Below are 20,326 nucleotides of genomic sequence, written 5' to 3' on the forward strand. Positions count from 1 at the left end.
AATGAATCTTCTTGTAATTCTCAGGTGCTTGGCTGCAAGCAGTAGACTCATGACCTAAAGTGGCTTAAACAAAGTGTTTCCACTGACTCACTCAACAGAAAGTCTGGAGGTAAGGTTAGGAACAGTGTGACCAGACCGTGGATCTATTTATGTAGTAGTCCGCTTCCCATTACTACAACAAAATGCCTGACACAGACTACCTGTGAGGCAAAGCAAGGTTGGCTTGGCTCCAGGATCCGGCAGCTCTGGTGCTTTAGCCTTTGGTGAGGACAGTGGATGGCGACACTCACGCTGGGATCCTGGGGGGAACACACACGTCCCCACACACAGCAGCAAGAGAACGGCAGGGTCCCACAGTCCCCTTCAAGGGCAGCCCCGGAGCTCAGAACCACTCACAGGGATCACTTTTGAAAGATCCACAGCACCTCCCAGAACTTCCACCCTGGTGGCCACAGCTCTGACAGAGGAAGCCCTGGGGGACATGCATAACCACAAACCCCACTCTCTAGGAACTTGTCTTCCACTCGACTTCCTTCAGGAGACCAAGATGTCTCCTAGAAAGAAAAACATTGAGGGCCCTTTCTTTCCCTTTTTGCAGAGCTAGGGATTGAACCTAGGACATTCCACCTCCTAGGCAAGTGTTCCACAGCTGGGCACATTCCCAGGACCCCCCCCCCCCATTAGTGTCTGTCTCTCTCTCTCTCTCTCTACCGGGTAATGAAACCAGGGCCTTCTCACTGAGCTGTAAACTCAGACTTCATTTATTTTTATTTAGTTTGAGATAGGGCCTGGACACGTTGCTGTGTGGCACAGAGGGGCCTCAAACTTGTGATCCTTCTGCCTCAGCCTCCTCATGTGCTGGGATCATGGGTGTGGACCACCATGTCTGGCTCAGGGCTTACTCTTAAGAACATTTGTTTGCTAGAAAACTTGAGCATATTCATCTCATCTTGGTGGTCCAAACAGGGATTAAATCTCACTCCTGAGCCAATTTCTAGTGAAGAGATTAGGGTGGCCGTGAGTGCCTGCCTGAGACTAATGAGCAAGCTTAGCGTGGATCCTGGGTCTAATATATGCGAGGAATGTACATTGTATGACTTCTGCCAACTAGCTCTGCTAACCAGTGCCTGCCAAGATCCTCGGGGATCAAGAGCAGGGGATACTGGAGGCTCTAAGCACAAGATCTCCCAGGGTCACCCAGGGAGTGGACACAAGCTGCCTGGGGAGCCCAAGCAGGTTGGCTGGGTGACCCATGACCCTGAGGATGAGGCCTGTCAATCAGATTCCTCTCCTCACAAACCTAAAATACAGCATGGATCCACAGGGAAGAGTGGAGTTAAAAGGATTATTTCAACAGCTGCCACAGTGGAGAGGCGCAGAGAATTTCAGGGGCTGTCCCAGGACTCCCTCCGCAGAGAAAGCCTGTGGACAAGGGGAGAACAGGCACACACAGGACCCTCACAGGAACATGGAGAGACAGCCACATGGAGACAGCAGCCTGTCCTTCGGTTTCCCAGGTATAGCTTCAGTCTGCACACCCTCTTCTTCCTAAGGCCACTGGAGTTGTACACAACCCCGAGAACTGATAGCACTGTCCATGTGCCTCCCCCTCTGCACACTTCCCCACCAGCCAGGAAGCCCCACCCTTCGCTGTGCAGTCGCTCAAAGGGGATCAGCAACCATTAGGGTCTTGCCAAGGAAGAGGGGTAGAAGGCAATCAATTTCCGTAACCATCATTACTGAGAGCCCTGCTGGAGCTCTGAACACGTGGGAGGTGGCGGTGAGCACTGCATCAATGTCAGGGCTCGAGATGCTCTGCAGGCACTCCCCACAAGGACCATTATGGCTGTTCTCCTCCAGGGTGTGCTGGGAGGCACACCCAGGGTGACAGAAAGGAAGGCAGGCACACACCTTTGGCACACAGCTCCATGTTTCCAGCTCTCTCCTGGAAATGGCCCCAGGTGTCAGAAATGCTGCTTGCAGGGAATATCACCACAACAAAGAAAATAGAAAGGAAGGATGGAAGAACAAAGGAAGGAAGGAGGGAAGGGAGAGGAGGGAGGGAGGAAGGGAGGGAGGGGAAAGAAAGATGAAAGAGGACTGGGGAGAGAAGCGCTCTCTGCTTCCTGGGAGAAATATGTTCTAGTGGAGAGGAAGTGGGTCAGAGAAAAGGCCTCGCCTGGGTTAACCCACCAGACTGGGAAGAGATGCATCTGACATTCATCCTTGATAGACAAGATATTTGCTGTGTTTCAGCACAGCCTCACTTGACAGGGAACTTTCATCTCACCTTGGAGTCTGCCAGGGGACCTGCCAAGAACCCAGGGATGCAATGAAGTGGGTGCAGACTGCAACAGCTGGATGAGCAGGGGATACTCATTTGCCCAGCGAATACCTCTCTCCACAGAATGCACTAGGATACAGTAGTACAGTCTTAACATTAGTACAGTATTTTTCCACTCTCCTTGCAAGCAACACTTCGTTTGCTAATTCATCCAGTATCTGACTCTTTACTGAGGATCTACCACATACCCAGCCAAGAACTGCGCTCAGCAGGGAGTAATGCACAGCACCTTCCCATGCACAGCAAGCCTGGCCACACAGCTAGGGACACAGTGGTCCCTGTGAGGCCAGGAGGGTAGCCACCCAAGTTGTGATCTGAGTGATGTCTGAGCTGTAGCTCTGTGTGCTAATAAACCCGATGATCCATGCTAGAAGATGCTGCTGGAAGATGCCGGAGAGAGCTGGTGTCCTCGAAGTCTGCTTTCTCTCTCCCCCACAAAGCATGCTGGGGAGTATTAGGGGGCAGCAAAATTTCACCAGAGTTTCAGAAAGAGCAAAGCTCTTTCCAGGAAGGTCCGATCCCCCCCCCCCCCCTTTTAGCATCAAAACCAAAACCGACTGCTCAGGCAAGAGGGCTCTGGGCAGGTCATGAAACACCCAACCTTTTCTCTCAAACTCCTGGGAGCAAGAAAAAGACCCCCAGGGTGGCTGGGAGGAGGTTTGTTGTCTTAGTTACTTTTCTCCTTGCTGAGACAAATTACCAGCCTCCAAAGTTAAAGGAGGAAAGGTTTATTTAGCTCAGTTTGTAGAGGTTTCAGTCCACAGGCAGCTGACTCCAAGACAGAATGGCAACAACAGTTCATGGTGGGCAGAAGGGAGCAAAGCAACAAGGGACCTAACAGTCTTTCAGCCCCTTTTATCCAGGTACTTAGGATGGGCAGCACTCACACCCTTAGTCCTAGTGCCCTTGAGTCTAGCACTGCACCATGAGTCAATCCCAGCATCACACACTCTAGATCGAGCCACCTCTGAAAAGCCCACCTCTGACCACGAGGCTTTAGAGACATTTAAGCACAAGTCGTAAGACTTGCATACCTGTGTACTTTTTGCTTTGTTCTCTCACTTTCTGTCTGTGTGTCTCTAGTCCTCTTTTCCTTCCCTTTCTAATGGTTAATATTCCTTCTCCCCTAAAATCGATTTCTCTGCGTTCAGTATCTTCTCTCCTGGAGCCTTTCCTAGGGCCTCCACCTGACCCTCTAGGGCACGGACCTTCTCTGCAGAATCCCAGTCAATTGGGACTGACCATGCAGCAGATTCAAAGTCCAGTGCCAGTATTCAACTTGCTGCAATCCACTTCATTATTCTAACGCCCTCATCAGGAAAGCAACGTACAAAGACTCAGAACTAGCTCAGGTCCATGCACCACTGGCTGCCTGGCAGCGTCTGCACTGGGCTGCGTCTCTGCCCAACCGCAGCCCTCAGGTGGGTGAGAGGCTGGCAGGGTTGTCCTCTTCCACCGGAGCAGCGGGAGCTGCAGGATGAGCGAAGGCCTGGGCACCCTCTTCCTCTTAACATTCCACGGAAAAGTTGCCAAAGAGGTAGTCCCATAGAGAGGATAAAAGCTGCAAAACCAGGTTTTTTAGAAATGCCTCTAAAATCTTGTTTACAGCACTGAGCCAGCATTCTGCCCTTAGGCAAAATAAATCCCCGCAGCCCTCAGGTTCCTCAAAGACGGGGAGGGCAAACCTAATTTCCAAACCGTGGAGCCAGAGCCCCAGCCGCTCTCCCGCGGACCAGCCTACGCCAGGCTCCCAGGCTTGGTTCTGGCTGCAGCCTCTGACCTAGGGCGAAGCCCCTCGGGGCGGAGAGCCCGGCCTCCCCAGTCCCAGGGCCCCGCCGCGCCTCCCTAAGTCCCACCTCGAGTCCCACTCTCTCAGGGGAAGTCAGTGGCTTTGCCGGTCGCCAGTCCGGGGAGGGTCCCCCTTTGGCCCCGGCACCTTCTTTCGGTGCGCGCCCATCGCCTCCTCCCCTGGGCCGAGCCCACGGGCCCCGGGCCCCCGGCGCTCTTCCCGGGCCTCGCCGGTGGCGGCGGAGCTGTCCCCGAGCTCCTCCTCGGCCGGCGATCCGTCCCCGCACCGCCACCGCGGCCGCCAGGGTCTCCCCGCCGGCCTCAGCCCGGCCCCGCGGCGTCCACGTGGCCCGCAGAGCTACCTTCGGCGGCAGAAAGCCCCGCCGGGCCGGACCAGCCGAGGCCCGAGAGGGCGCGAGGACGCGGCGCGGGGCGGGCCGAGCGGAGGAAGGGGAGGGCCGTGCGCCCGGCGGCCGGGAGGCGGCCCCGCCCGTGGCCCCGCCCCGCTCCCGTTACTCTCGGGAAGGTTTCCGAGGCCGCTCCCATCCTCACCCCACCTCCCGGCCCGGCACTGGCCTCGCCGCCGGAGCCCCACTATGCCAGACGGTTTCGACACTTCGCAAAGACAAAGAGCCCCCGAGCAGAGCGAGGAGAGAGAGCAGGAAGGCGAGGACACAGAGGCGCCGGGGGCGATGTGAGCCGCGGGGTGAGTGTTCCGCGCCCTCCGGGACTCCTCGGAGAGCGTCCCGCCCCCGGGAACTCCTGGAGTCTCCGCAGGCTGAGCACGGGGTCCCTCGCTGCCCGGTGCGCGGGGGCTGTGTCTGCGCGCCTCGGGGCGCTGGCAGTTCCGCTTGTGTTCTCCGAGTGCAGGGTGACTGTCCGGCCCGGACCAGGAGAGAGTGACAGTGGAGGTGGAACTGAGGACCCCGCCCCGGGAGGAAGTGAGACCGCAGGGAGACCCTCCCGGCCGTGGTGACCTCCGGGTCTGCGGGGAGGAATGACGCGCGGTCCTGGGGGCTCACCAGAGGAGCTGCGGGGAACCTAACCGCGGCCGGGGCAGTGGTCCCCGAGCGGCCCCAGCGACACTGCGTCCCGGACCCGGGTGGTCTCACCGGCCTGGGCCGCCGCGGGTCGCGATCCCGGGGAAGCAGGTCCCGGGCCTTTGGAGTGGACAAGGGACTCGGGTGGGACTCCGCCGGGGCGCGTGGAGGCCGCCGGTGGTCGGACCAGAGGCCTGGGATGTATCTGGATGGGGTCCCCCCGGCCGTGAGCGGGCGCAGACCCGGGAGGGAAGAGGCTGTGGGCGCCGGGACGCCTGCAGCCTGCGCCCCTCCGCATCCGGGGAGAAGTTGGCGTCTGGGACGGGGCAGCTGGACGCGGAGTGAGGGAAGAAGGGAAGAGGAGGGCTTGGGTGGGCGAAGGGAGCCCGGCGGGGGTGGTGGGGTGGTGGCAAGTCAAACCCCCAAGCCCGCCCCAGCCGTCAGGCGCCGCAGCTGCCGAGAAATAATGTGACAAAAGTTAGCAACTTGCGCGCGCCTCCCGCGTGCGCAACCCGCGGGCAGGGTCTGCCCTCTTCCGAGCGCACGATCTCCGCGGCGGCGACCCGGGGTGAGGCGCCTAGAAGTGGGTCCAGCCCGCTCAGAACCGGGACGGCGGCGCAGCTTTCCGCTCGGACTTTCTCCAGGCTTGACTATTTGAGCGTGACCTTGCAGGAGGAAGAGCCCTGAACTTGCGCCGGGGGCTCAGCGCGCCTCCTCGGCCGTCCCAACCGCTGCGGCCCGACTCTCTGCTTCCTCCTCGTGAAGGTCCCCGCCGCTCCACGCCCACCCCGCGCGGGGCTCGGGGACGCCCAGTGAGGGGTCACGTGAGGGCCCAGAAGCGCGCGAGTGGGGGGACCGGGCCGGCCACAGCTTCCGCCGGCCCAGCCGGCCCCGCGGGACACAACTTGACCCTGAAGGCAGGGACGAACTCGCGGTGTCGCCTTCGCTGGGATCCCACGCGTGTTTCTGGGGACCCCTCGCCTCTCCCTCGCACGTCCCCTCAGGTCCCCACGCCTAGCCAGTTTGCGCCCAGATGGTTTCCCCGGAGACAGCGAGCGCTCACCCCCGCCCCGCGGTTGTCTGTGTTGGGAAGAAGAGGGGGACGGAAGGAGGCGCGGAGGAGGACAACGGCAGTGCCCTGTCGCCGCCGGCGCCCTGGCAGGTACTAGGTGCTAACGCTGCTGTGTTCAGGGTAAATCCCGCGGCGTGGTGGACGCCGGCGGAGGGCGTGAGGCCCCTAATCCCCTTCCACTTCCTATTTCCACTACTGAATTAAAATTCGTGTACCCGGTCCAGCCTTTGTGGCTTCTGGCTGTGCCTTGAGCACCTACTACGTGCGCGCTCTGTCTGCTCCGGACCTGTTCCTAGAAGCTGCGGTCGGTCCCCTCTGGTTTTCTTTACTCATTGCTGGTGGAGCGAGGCCGAGAAAGAAGCTCGAAAAGGCGAGGTGCACTGCCCCCTGCTGGCTTCTATGGGAACCGCCGCGTGGCTCAGTGGTGGACCTCAGGGACCGAGGCCTCTGACTGTAGTCCTTCACACTGCCTTTCACACGCTCCTCCCCTTCCTGCGGGGCACCAGGCACCGGCCAGTGTCTGGGATCTCCAGATTGATGATGAGGGGGAAGAGATCACCTGTGCCCCTGCTTCTGCCCACATCCAAGTGCTGAGTGAGGAGGTCGTCTGCTAGTCTCCCATCGCGTGCCTGTCTCTGAAGTTGAGCAGGAGACAACCCCTCTGCCTCAGTTTTCCTATCTGTAAACTAGGGTCATTAGCACTCTCTCCAAAAGCTTCCCTATAGAACAGAGATTACATGGAATTGTGAGTGAGTGTGTGTGCAGATGTGTCCTGTGTTCTCATGTGTTCACACTCCGTGCGCGCGTGTGTGCGTGTGTGTGTGTGCGCGCGCGCGCGCGCCTCTCCAGGGGACAGTTCTGTCATGCAGTTTCTGCTGAATAAAGAAAAGAAAGCATGAATGGAAGGCCCCTGTTCCTGACTTTCCCATGTCCCACAAACTGGGAAATGCTTTCCCTCGGTTTGGTGTGTGTGCTGCTGTCTCAGCCAAGGCTGGCAGGGTTGAACAGGGGCTCCCTCCTCCCCCCTCCCATGACCGGAAGCCAGGCGCTGGGGAGACCGGGAAGTGCTGCTGGAGGTGATGTCTGAGGGACTCTTGAGGGTGTGGACCCACTTGTGCCTCTGAGCTGCTGGTTTTTTTGTCTGTTTTTTGTTTTTGCTTTTGGTGGTAACAGGGATTGGGCTGTGGCACTGAACTACATTCCCCGCCGTTTTTAAAAAAACTTTTGGTACAAAGTCTCCCTCTGTTATCTAGCCTGGGCTTGAATTTATGATTCTCCTGCTTCAGCTTCCCAGAGTACAAAGCAGGATGCAGAGTGGCCACCTTGTAAAACTAAAGCCTAAGGCTGTATTTCTGTTTCCTTTTCCTCCTTTCTTCCTCCCTTTCTTGGAATTTTAGGCCTGTGCACCAGACCTGGCTGCATGTTGTCATGCTGATTGCAGCTAGGACAATATTCCCACCCCCAGCTGCCTTCACCAGCATTCCTGAAGTCCTGGAACCCCCACAGTTTCCAGCCACCCATATCAGAAGCCTTTGGTCCCCAAGTAGGGGGAATGGATCCCTGTGTGAGAGCATCCAGTCCCAGATGCTCAGGGCCCTGCTGGGCCCTGGCCCCAATGGGCCTCTGTCTGCCCCTCCCACCAATGTCTCCCCAGGCCAGGGCACTGCACCCCCTCCAGCAGGTGGCCAGCAGGCCCCCAGGAAGGAGCCTCTCGGGAAGTGAGCTTAATGACCCTCCTCAGCTTACCTTGCTGTTAGGACAATGTTGACTCAAAGGATTAACACCCAGACAGGACTTTGCTCTATGGGATCTAAACCTTAACTCTCACCCCACACCACTCCCACGCCACAGAAAGCATCCAAGAAAAAAGAAAAATACAACCCACCAGTCATCTTGTCCTTCTGCAGTAGCCCCTCATCCTCACATAGGTCCCAAGACCCCAGTGAATGTCTGAGATTTTGGATAGGACCAGCCCTAATCCAAAGGTGCCGTGTTTTCTCCTACATGTATGTAGCTATGATAACGTTTAATTATAAACTAGATACAGGAAGAGATTAGCAATAGCTAATAATGAAATACAACAATTATAGCAATAACTGTAATACAGGTTATCTAAAACGTGGGAATTACTTAATTCTGGAATTCTCCATGTAGTCTTTTTGGACTGTGATTGGTTACAAGTAACTGAATGTGCAAGGTGGGGCCAGATAAAGGGCACTGGTGTCGCACTTTCTGGTGAGTCTCGTGTGCGCGCGTACTCTGCAGGCGTGCTCTGGAAGAATTTTAGAAGTCTCCCACATGGCTTTTGGTCAGCTGGGTCACTCGAGTGGGAATGTCACCCTGACCCTCTTCTGTAGACATGAGACTGAGAGCCCCCACCTGCTCTCATTTGGTCAGGAGCTCAGACGTGGGCCTCATGAAAGCCTGCATTCGAGTCTCAGTGCCAATGCTCCACTGCTTTGCAGCCGGGCACCCAAAACTATTTTGGATTCTGGGGCTCAGTTTCACTCTGCCATCCCAGAGGCTGTGTAACTGCCGACGGTCACCCTTGGCCCACTGAAGGCTATTTTGGGCACACAGTCCCTCTTCCTTTACATTTGTTCCAGGTTCCTCAGAACCAGCCTGGCACCCCAGCCCTGCTTGGGAGGACTGGACCACCCTCTACCCCTGCTGGGGCACCTCCCTTCTTACTCACTGGGTAGCTCTGGGCCTCTCAGGTCCCACACTCACTTGGGGAAGTTATTTTCCAGCAGTTCTGGACACTGGGTTTTGCACAATGTCCCAGATATTTCTGACATCATCACAGAGAGAAGTCTGTGCGAACTCCCAGTATTGCAAATAGGAACCAGGGTAACCATGCCAGGGCCTCCCATCTGTGAGTTGAAATTGACCTTAGGAGTCAGTTTGTTAACCCTTTCACTTTAATACAAAACTTAGAGGCCCAGAGGGGATGGGTATCACCAGGACTGTGGATGACAGAGCTGACAGGCTAAGTTTTGTGCTCCCTCTTCTGCAAACCCACCCTTTTCATACATTTAAGTTGTGGTGACCTGATTGGAAATTGGCATATCCTAGGAAAGTCTCAGGTTTTGAAGTTGATTTGTTTTGTTGGTGGTGATGGTTGGATCATTTTGGTTCAGCTGAGCCAACAGTGCAAGAAGCAGGAGATACAAGGTCTGATGATCTTGTTTCCTTGCCTCCACAGAGGTGGCGGTGTTCTGGGAGGTGTGTGGAGGCATAGAGTTACTGCCCCACGTGGTTTGCACTAGAATGAAAACATGCATTGCCGAGACCGGGCAAAGGCTGGAAAGCTCGCTCTGGCTTGGGCCCACAGAAGGATTTTGAGGATACAAACCTTCAGGAACTGGAGGTGTCTTCCAGAGTTGGGTGGCTCTGTAGCAGAGGAAGGCCTTTTCCTTGAATGCATATGACCAGTATCAGACTATCTTGCAGTCTGCGTGTATGCAAGAAAAATGAGTAAGAGATCGGCCATAGTTGTTCTGCGTGGTTCTGAAGAGTTTGGGACCCAGGAGTTTTTAGTCCTCTGCTCTGGCCCTGTTTCTTTCAGTGTGTCTTGATGTCTGGCTTGTTTTCCCTGGGAAGAATGGACACAGCCCAGGCAGCAGCAGGGCCCTAACTTGTATGAGACTCAGAAATACGGCCTGGGAATGAGCTTGTACAAAGCAGGACACAGAGTGGCCACCCTGTGGCATCTTTAAAACTAAAGCTTAAGACTGCGCTGCTGTTTTCTTTTCTTTCCTTCCTTTTCTTTTTTCTTTCTTCTTTCCTTTCTTTCTCTTCCTTCCTTTCATTCTCTCTCTTCCTTCCCTCCTTCCCTTATTTCTTCCTTCCTTTACTTACTGCCTACCTTCCTTTTTCCCTTTCTTTCTCCCTCCCTCCTCTCCTCTTCTTCCTCCTTTCCTTGTACTGAGGATTAATCCCAGGGCCTTTGCACTTAGCTACATACCCAGTGCTTTTTTATTTCTTTGAGACAGTGTCTCTCTAAGTCTCTAAATTGCTCAGGCTGGAACTGGAATTTGTGATCCTCCTGCCTCACCCTCCCTCGGTGCTGGGATTATAGATGTGTGCCATCATGCCTGGCCTAATGCTGTATTTTAGGTACCTGTCTCTACACTGTCTTTGGTTTGAATAGCTGACCTGGGAGGCTGGAGTCTAAGAGCCTGGAAGGTAGAATGAGGGAGCAGGTGCCAGGTGTTAGACATATGCTGCCACAGGCCAGCTGTGTCACCCCTTGTCCCAGGTCTGCAGGGCGTGTGGGGCCTCCCCCGGGGTGTAGGAGCCTGGGAGGGCAAAAGGGTGCTTGAGAGAGTTGTGCATGGGTGTCCCAGAGCCTCCAGATTCCAGCTGAATTAAAGGGTTCATGGAGGCAGGGCATTGGCGTGGAGGAATACACTGAGTCAGAAGCTCTGGAAAGCTCACAGAACAACACTGGAAACAAACTGGTTAAGGTAAGACCTTATGGAGCAAGGTCTAAGGGCTGGTTGGAGCAACTGCACTTCTCATAGGAGTTGTGCACTTGTGAAATTATAAAGTTTATTTCTAGGGCAAGATGTAGCCAGAACAGGGCCTAAGGAGCCTGCCAGAGTGCTGTTACCAGGGCCAGAGTGTGCGTGCGTGCGTGTGTGTGTGTGTGTGTGTGTGTGTGTTGGGGAGGTTGGTGCTGTACCGTAAGAGTTTGGGCCACCAGACTGAGACTCTGTGGCCTGGCTGGTCAGCAGGGATATGACTTGAGTCAAGTGGAAGATGCTTGGAGTGGACTCTGTCTGTCCCAGTAACCGCTGGACTAATGCGAACAGCTGAGGTATCAGGGTGTGTCCCTGGAAGCAAACCCTTGGCCTAGAACTCGGAACTCCTGGGTGCTAGGCCTGTCCTGTCCATCTGCTCCCGGCAGGGGCCCTTGGGCGTGTCTCTTAAATCTGACCCTCCTTGTCCTAACTAGGGGAAGGCAGAGTAAAGTCTCACCCTGCCTCTATCTCAGAGGCTCACAAGGCAAGGCACATGGACACACCGTACTGAGGACAATTTCCATAGCATTTGCTTTTTACTAAGTGTTTAGTGTGTGCCTAGCAGTGTTAAGTGTTTTAAACACCTTAGCAGTCTCGCATCAGTGGAAACGTGTGCAGAGCTGAATGAGGAGCATTTTCTGAGAGCACTTAGGAACCTCACCAAGGGATGTGCAGTACCTGGGCCTGATTCCCACCCCAGAGAAGAGGCAAAGAGACCAAGGGGCTGGGAACTGGGGATGAAGGGAGATGCTCCCAAACCCACAGAGTCCTGCCTGCCCTCCAGTCCCCAGCTCCTAGGAACTGAGCCCAAGCTGAGGCAGGGAGCTCTTCCATGGAGCCTCCTGAGGCCGGGGCCAGTGGAGGCAGATCGGGACCAGGCCTGTGGGTGGAGGGAAGAGGTCATGCACATACCTGCTGTCACACTGATTCTGCAACAGCACTGGGCAGGGATAGGTTATCGGTCATTGGATTCCCAGCAGACATGTGACAAGCCCAGAAACAGGAGGGTAAGTCTCTCACTGAAGGCCTCCCAACTGGTGAAAGACCAGGCTTTAACCCACTGTGCCTGATAGCACCTAGCAAAATAAACGCATGCAATGTAAAGTGTTAGCAACACCTTTATTAGTCAGTTTTCTGTTGCTATGAGTGTAATCACTATGTACTACAAACATGTACTAATACAAATGTTTTAAAAAATATACTTGAGGCTGGGTGATTAGTAGAGAAAAGAGGTTTTTTAGATCAGTTTTGGATCTTGAAAGTCCAAAAGCATGGCACAGTCTCTGGTGAGGCCCACCGGTTGCGTCCCCTCATGGTGGACAGCACCGGGGCTGGGATATGTGCGGCCCAGAGGCCAGGGAGTGGAAGGAACAGGCTTGTGACTTCCTGCTGAGCCCCATGTCTTCAAGACCCCACTACCTCTTAGTTTCATCCACTGAGGACCAGGTGAGCCATGTGAACACATGTACCCCTGGGGGACAAACTACATCCATAGCATGGCAGCCCTGATTGTCAGCAGTTGTGTCTTGACACAAAGAAGAATAGCTTCACTCTTTATGTTTGCCTGGGTTTCATTCCCAGCCTTATCAGGTACTCCTCAGTGATTAAATTACTTACTTCTGTGCCTCAGTTTTCAGAATATACTTTGTACAATTGATGTAAAAAGTAAACAAGTCTATTCGTTAAGGAGTTAAGCATACATAAGATGCATAAGAATTGCACAATGAATGTTGCTTCTTATTCCTGAGATCAAGATTGGGCAGGTTGGGGTGGGGCTGGGCTGTGCTCTATGACACCCTTTTATTATTGGCCTATTCAATAGTCAAATAATATTGGAATATTTGTATGTTAAGAGTTGTTTTGTTCTAATTAGTCTGGGGATTTTTGGAACATTTCTCTCTGTTTCTGTGTAGATATAATTTGCGTATATAATTTCTCCTCCAAGATGCATAAAAGTTATCCAATGAGTAATGAGGCTAAAGAATTTATATTCTTTAAGAGAATATAAATAAGACTAAAAATCAGAATAATTCAGAAAATCAAAAACAAAAGAACATTAGTTCCAAATTATTTGGCAGAAATCAAAAGGGATTTGCAAATGGCTTTTGGAAAGTTCACATGGGTATTCTCAGAATTTCACTAGGTACAATAAAAAAGAAAAAACCAAACTCAAATATAGATTATAATAAATTTTGCTACATTCAAAACAAAACAAAAATCCATTTGAGTCTACAGTGAATAGACCAGGGTGACTAAAAATTTCTTTATGCATATTTACTTATCAGAGAGCTTTTGAGAAAAACACAGCCAAAGCAAACCCAGCTATTTCTCTAACTGCAAAGATGGAAAGATTCCAGAACCTTAATTTCGTGCTCAGCAAGCCGAGAATGACTCCACATGAAAGACGAAAATCCGTCTAATTGGGCATTTACCTTCTCAGAAATAGAAAGTCCAGTGGAAAGAAAGGAAAAATATAAGTAAAAAACCTCTTTCCTTATATCCTTAGGAGACTGGACCAGGGCCCAAAATAAGTCTCCTGAATTTGCTGGACAAGAAATGAAGGGTTTCAAGGTCCTACCCTCTGATTCATTCATTGTGGCCATGGCACGGGACAGAGCCTCACTGGTCTGAGAGCCCAGACAGATCGGGAAGGAGGAGCTCAGAGGCACAGCCACCAGTCTCTGCAGCCAGACCCAGCTAGGCCTCAGCTCAGCTCTTCTGGGCTGGGCTGCACAGAGGTCTTCCCTGTCTTACAGATGAAGCAAGGGTGTCAGAAGGGAAAGGACTTGCTAGAGCCACAGCGCTCCAGTGGCCACCGAGATAGTCTATGGGCCTGCAATTCCCATGGCATTTAGTGGCCGCTTTGGGGGAGGGGTACACCCCAACCTTCAGCAGCCTGCCCGACCCCACCCATTCCCTGACCTCACAGACAAGGAGAAGTACACTTTCTGGGTGATTTGCTCAGCACTGGGCCTGGTGTTTGGAAAAGACAGAGCTGGGCACTAATCCGGAGGCCACTGCTGCACCCCAGGACCTCAGTGCCTTACTGTTTCCACCTCACCCCAGACACCTTTATTGCTCTGCTGGGTCTGAGAATAATGAAAATACATGCACCTAAGTCAACTTGTGGAGTCAAAACATTATCACGATGGCCACATCACAGCAGAGACACATGACAAGGTGACCAGTGTGCTGCCATAAACGGTGCATGTGAAGTAGTTCCAGACGAGCCAGAACCAGCGCTGAAGTAGGCTTTGCCAGGAACGTAGGGAATCCTTGAGCTCTGAACCCAGGGCAGGGTCAGGGCGGGGTGCAGGAGCCCTGCCTGTGAAAGCCAGGTGACCGTCACAGGGTCCCTTTAGAGAAGAGCTCAAGGAGTAACTCAGAGGTCTTGGGTCTGGTTGCTCCCTGCTGTGGGGCTACACTGGGTACTTCTCAAGGACAGGACAAGGCTGTAGGGTGCAGCCAGAGCCACCAAGCCGGGGCCCAGACAGATTCAGGAGGGGATGGGGAGAGGGGAGGGGAGCCTGTAGACAGTCTGGGGGCAGCTTGCTCAGCTTGGGGGTAAACTGATGAGCCAGAGTGGACAGAGAGGTTGCTCTAGGCAAACTCAGAGTGGAGTCTACCCTACAGGTCCTCCAGAGTCTCATCCGCCTGCCTGGGGCCTGCCATTCACACATCGCACCTGGGCCAGGCCAAGAGACATGCACTGCTGTCCTTCATAGAGTTTCTCATCCCTTTGACGTTGTATCCCTGTCTCTACAGCAGCCCTCTACACTCCGTGTTTATACTTTTTTTTTCAAATCTTGTTTTACCATTGTGGAAACTGAGCTCAGAGAAGTTAAGTCAGTAAAGTGAGGTCACAGAGTTAGAAAGGGGCAGAACTAGGATTCATAAGCACTCCATGACTGCCTAAAGCCCAGCACTGCTCAGTACACTGCATAATTCACAGGATCCTCCTAGGTGGACAGATCATGGGGAGGCTGGAGTGCAGGACAGCTTCTCTAAGAGGTGCACTAGGAAACACTGGACTCACGGCCCAAGCCAGTCCTTAAAGTGTGCCACACCCACCCGTGTCCTCTGTAGCTCTGATCACAATTGTTTAACACCTCATTTTGATCTTAGTTTCTCCCCACTTACTGCTCCCAAGGCTTAGAGCAGCAACCTCATCCACCTAAAGGCTGGGGGTTTGTTGTATTTGGATCTGAAATGTCCTCCAAAGCTCATATGTTGAAGCCTAAGTCCCCAGACAGTGGTGCTGTAGGGCGATGGTGGGAACGTAGGGACATGGGGCATGGTGGAAGTAAGTTATATTATTGAGGGTGACCCTGAAGGGTATAGGATATCGGGACCCTGATCCCGTCCCCTGTCTCTTCTTGCTTCCTGACTGCCAGGAGGTGAACAGTCTCCTGCCACCGTGATGTTCTACCTCACCGTGGGCCCCCAAGTGATGGGGCCAACCATGGACTGAAACCTCTGAAACCAAGAGCCAAAGTAAATCTTTCCTCCGTGAAGTTGGTTTATCGTAGGTATTTTGTCGCAGCTACAGAAATGTGACTGACACAAACTTGAAGGAACTCTGCTCTCTGATTCACATTTCAGGCTGGTTCTGTGGGTTCATTTAGACAGTTACTGTCTGGCTTGATTTTGAGATCTCCACTTCCATCCCACTTTGCTGATTGTAAGCACTCCTTATCTGGCTTGTTAGCATACATCCAATTCCAAGAGGAGAGCCCTGTGGTGTTTGGGGATTGAGGCAGGCAGGGGAGCCCCTGTGAGCCTACAGGGGGCTTTGGAGACCCAGTACAGCAGCAAGGCTGGGTACGGAGTTTGTAATCAGGCCTGCAAACTTACCCAGCTGCCTAGATAGGCCCTCTAGGGGGTGAGTTGCTTCCAGTAAACCGGATAGTAAAAGTTGTTGCAACACTGGAAAATTCCCTTTTAATAACACTTCACAATGGCGAGGAAGCTTTGTTGTTCTTGTTCCTGGAGAGCCCTGTTAATCCTACCACCTGGTGGAGGGCCTGATGAATAAAGACCGTTGCTTGGGAAACATATTATCTGCTGCGGACAGGAATGTCTTTGTGGGGCCTATGACTGGTTGTTTCTAAGCATAATCTTAAACTTTGAAAGGCAGTCTTTTGGCAATAACGGGAATTAAGATGAAGGGGGGAGATTAGGTGGGAGAAAGGTAGTTCTCCCTGCCACCCACCTAATGGGAACTTCAAATGAGAAATGCGCCTTTCATAATGGTTGAAGAATTGATTCCAACTTCAAGCTTGCTGCTATTTTTCTGTCTCTACCTGTGACGTGGAACAAACTCAGCTAAGCAGATGCAAGCCGTGAATGATGGGATTTTATAAATGAAACTGAGCTCTCTGTACAATGCCAAATATCCAAAGTAGGAGAAGAACAAGGCCGGCCTGGAGCCAGTTTGATTGTGGGAATGCCTGAGACCCTCAGATGGACTAAGGAACAGGTCATAAATTTACCCATTCACTGGGGCAGGGTAGGGGCACAGTGAATCCATGCAGTGATGGCAAGTTCCAGAGGCTGCGCATTTAGATAGTGTGAAACCAAGAATTATAAAATCTTCATGTTTGTAAAGAGCCTGAGCTGACTTCTTGCTTAACCTTCTACTCCCAGACGTCAGTCACTCATCCACCGAGTCACTCATTGATTCACTGAATACGATAATGACTACTGCTTCCCAGCTTTGTGACTGGGAATGAATTGTTTAACTTCTCCATTTCTCCATTTTCTCATCTATAAAATAAGAATCATAATAGGCGAGCACAAAACGAGTTAATACTGGGACAGTGTTGCTAAGTCTGGGCTCTGAGCACCCTACCATCACGCAATATTCCCACTCCTGTTTGGAACCCTTTGACTTGACCTCCCTGGATCAGTTCCCTGACCAAGACTCTGTGGTTATCCTGCACCCGCTTGAATACTCCCTGTGACGAGGAGCTCACCACCCCACACAGTGGCCCTTGGAGCCCAGGCTTCTCTATGTGTTATAAAGCTCCTGCCCCAGAGCTTTCCACCAAGTGGGCTTCCTGGAGGAGGCAGGAGGAGTGCTCTCTGATGCTCCCCAGTTTCAGGCTGGAAATGTTGGGATGTGCGATGCTGGGGTGTGGCCCTGGGTGTCACAGGTAGGTGAGGAAGGATCCGAGGACCCACCCCTTACTGACAGCTTCTCAGCTGGCAACTGCTGAGCCTTGTCACAGCTCTCTGCCCTGGCTCCATACCCTACTGTGCACAGGGTCTGCCAGGCTCCCGCGAGGAGCCCTGTGCTCTGCCAAGATCCCCACAGTGCTGACACCCAGCGCTTGCCTCATCCCCTTTGACCTCTCTCCCTCTGTGCAGGTCTTGCGATGTTGGCTGCTGCAGTCTTGGCGTCTGTCTGGGATCTTCCTGCTGATGTCCATTCACGGAACGCCACACCCTGGACTTCCTGGGCTCATTGTACCTAAATGAGACTTTGAGGCCACTGTTAGCATAAGTACTGCCGCAGTTGAGATGACTGAAGCTGGACAAGCTTCCCGTTGCCTGCAAGGCACCCCGGATGCCCGTGGGTGTGGGTGGGGAGCTGTTACGTGCTGTGATGTGCCTCCTCCCTCCTGAACTCTATGTCTGTGGTTCCACTGGGCAGCTGGGCCCATGCTCGTCTGAGCAGCCCCTCTGCCTGTCCGCGTCCCTCCATCTCCCTCACCTCATTCCTGGGAATCAGATAAGCGACCAGAAAAACAAGGTGCCCCCCAGACTCACATGCTCAGAGCAGTATTTCGGAGGACTGTTAATAGGATAGTTAATGATAGGTCTTCCACCACTTCAGCAGCTATTATGTATAGTAGCTGCCCTCTTCCTATGGTGCCTTACCCCCTCCCCTGTGTGACGTCATGCCAAGATGGTTGCTCCCACCAAAGAATAAACCCTTCTTCCCAGCATGCCCCTGTTCCCGCCTAGAAAGTAACCTAATACTCGCTCACCTCCTACCACCTAGTGACATCACCGGCTCCTCCATTCCCTAGTCACTGCCTCACTCAACCCCACCTCTGCCCCTACAAACCCCACCCCAGTCTCTATAAAAGACTCTCCCTGCCCCGGCCATATTGCTTTTGTCTCTCCTTGGTTCAGAGACAGCCCGACAGATCTAGTCCCCTAATAAAGGCTTGCTGTGGCCTGGTCTGGTCTTGGTCTTTGGCCCTTTTACCTGACAGTTAGTGATGGTGTTCCAGGTCACCTTCGCTGGGGACAGACTTGATGATGTCAGCTCTGTCTCCTGGCCCAAAGTTTCTATGGTCAGTAGAGGTTTTCTCCACCGCCCCCCCTTTTCTTTTTGCCTTCTTTCCTTCTTTTCCCATGTCTACAACATATGGTCAAAAGCACTTAGCAGTGCCTTATTAATTAGGTCAGTTTATCCAAAAATCAAACACATCCATATCTCACAATTCCTCTGGATCCTACAGGAATGATGCTGGGCACAGAGCAGCACACAAGGCCGAGGAGGAGGGTGCTCAGCCTGCACCTTGTGTCCTGTAAGGGCCCTCAGTGCTCACGACAGCAAAGCCAAGAGGGCTGTGTCCACGGGGAGAGGTCAGCCTCTGAATCCTCTGCCCCACTGCTTTTTGGCTGCAGGATCTGAAGCAGATGACTTGGTGCATCTTGGGGATAATATAAATTAAAAGAGACAGGGAAGGAAAAGCTCCAAGCAGATGAACTTCAGGCTGGCACTCGGAAGAGGGCGGCCACACTTTCACCAGGGTGAACAGGGAGCCCTACGGGAACCCCCAATCAAGCTAGCACCTTCCCACCCACATGCTTGGAGGGAAGAGGGCCTGGAGAGATGCAAATGGATCCTAAATAGCCTGCATTCCTGCAGTAATAGATAAAATCAGGGTTTTCTTGCTTAAGCAGTGTTCTCAGAGCCCATGGGAGGGGGTTCCTTGTCTCATCCCTAGTCTGAGTGGGAGTGACAGTGAGTCATCTCTGGAGTATTTGCTGCAGTGTTGTAAGGATTGGTGACTTCATCTATCTGGAGCCTGAGGATAGGTTGCTCTGAATACCGAGAAACTAGAACTGGACCTGGACTCGGAGACTCCCATCCTGATGGCCAAGAGAACTGGGGAGCCATCAGTGACAGCAGGGAGGTGGCCTCAGAGATGCACAGCAGCCATGCCCCTCCCATCGAAGAGCTGTTGATATGAAGTGGGAAGACAAATTGCTAAGTGCACAGGCTGCGATGGTGATGTGAAAGCCACGGCAGTCGCAAAGCCTGGGCACCCTGGGGAAGAAGCTTGAAGAGACCCTGCAGGAAGCATCCTATCCTTCCAGTCAGCAGACACCACACGAGAAGTCCCTTCCACCCCATTTGTCTTCTCTGCGGGGCCAAGTAGAGAACATTGACTAAATGGCCGGGACCAGCGCTTGAGAGAAGAGCGGGTGTCTGTCCATGTTCTTCAGGTCTGAAGGGAAGCCAGCAGGTAGCGGAAGAGGAGCAGGTCTTCTGTCATCTCAGAAAGGCCCTCTGCTTTGCTCCCTGCCTCCAGCCCCTCCACCTGCCTCTGCCTCTCCCTCTTCCCAGTGTGGAAGCCTGGGATGTCACTGCCCAGGAGGACAGTGGAGCGGACCTAGCCCCCTCCCTGCAGCCTAAACAAGGGTCAGTCCTGTCACACTCTGCAAAGGGCACTGGGCCTAGGAGCCTGAGAGCAGCCTTGTGCATCCAGGCATCTGCAGTCACATGGGGGCTCTGGGAAGGTTACTTTAATCTGAGACCTGGGTCTGTACTTGAACTCACTCGTGGCGTTCATCTAATCAAGTTCTGGAATGGTGCCTGGCGTTTTTGCAGTAATGAGGAACTCAGAGGGGTGAGAGGCCCTTGTCCTTGGAGACATTGGTCCTCCTCCTTGGATGAAAACAGTAGGCCAAGTAAAGTTTTCGTGGAGGGGGTCTCAGAGTGGCTGCAACTCCAAAGGCTCAGCAGGGAGGGCTGGAGGGAGAGGAAGGCTCTGATGCTTCTCTGTGCCCTTATCTTCTGTCTCTGCTCCTGGCCTCCCTACCACCATGCTCACTGGTGCTCCTACACCCTCTTGGTGGGCTGCCTTAGAAGACCCCTGGAAGGCCAACCCCAGAGGTCTGGTGTGCAGTCCTGGGCCAGCCTGAGTTTAACTCTTAAGAGAGGCCACAGGGGAGGCGCAGGATGGTGCTGTGCATTGCCCATGCTTTCCATGCTCCAGGCTTTACTGGGTGCCCTGAACTGATGACAGGAGAATGGGAATAGTTGTTGCCCCTTCTTCATAAGCACACCAACCTGTTTGAATTCCTGTAAGTGATCCAATCACTCTAGAATCCCATAAGGTCAGGGGCTTCTATCATCCCCATCACAAAGGGGGAGACCTCAGCCCCGAGTGCTTAGCTAGTTTACCTGTGACCTGCTGGCACTGCCATTCTCCAGGTCATTACTTTCTTTGTCCCTATGAGCAGCAGGTAAAGTAAAGTACTCCTTTGTCTTCTTCATGAAAGTAACTGCCATCACATCCACTTTACAGATGAG

The 20,326-nt window shown here is 53.3% G+C and overlaps 1 protein-coding gene across 7 annotated transcripts in view; it reads left to right on the forward strand.

Moving 5' to 3' along the window:
• The first annotated feature begins 4,646 nt into the window (after positions 1–4,646).
• Positions 4,647–20,326, forward strand: part of St3gal1 (ST3 beta-galactoside alpha-2,3-sialyltransferase 1) — a 79,124-nt gene continuing 63,444 nt past the window's right edge. For 5 of the 7 annotated variants that reach the window (XR_015441294.1, XM_013069595.3, XM_004837914.4 and 2 more), the window contains exon 1: positions 4,647–4,838. The gene's annotated coding sequence lies outside the window, so the exon portion shown is untranslated. Of the gene's footprint in view, positions 4,839–4,907; positions 5,074–6,171; positions 6,335–20,326 lie in introns of those variants that run through there. The other 2 variants (XM_021251739.2, XM_021251736.2) reach the window with 2 other exon arrangements.

This window comes from Heterocephalus glaber, unplaced genomic scaffold, assembly GCF_053883595.1.
Source record: "Heterocephalus glaber isolate CG9 unplaced genomic scaffold, H.glaber_assembly_v1.0 deba00000281, whole genome shotgun sequence".
Classification (NCBI taxonomy): domain Eukaryota; kingdom Metazoa; phylum Chordata; class Mammalia; order Rodentia; family Bathyergidae; genus Heterocephalus; species Heterocephalus glaber.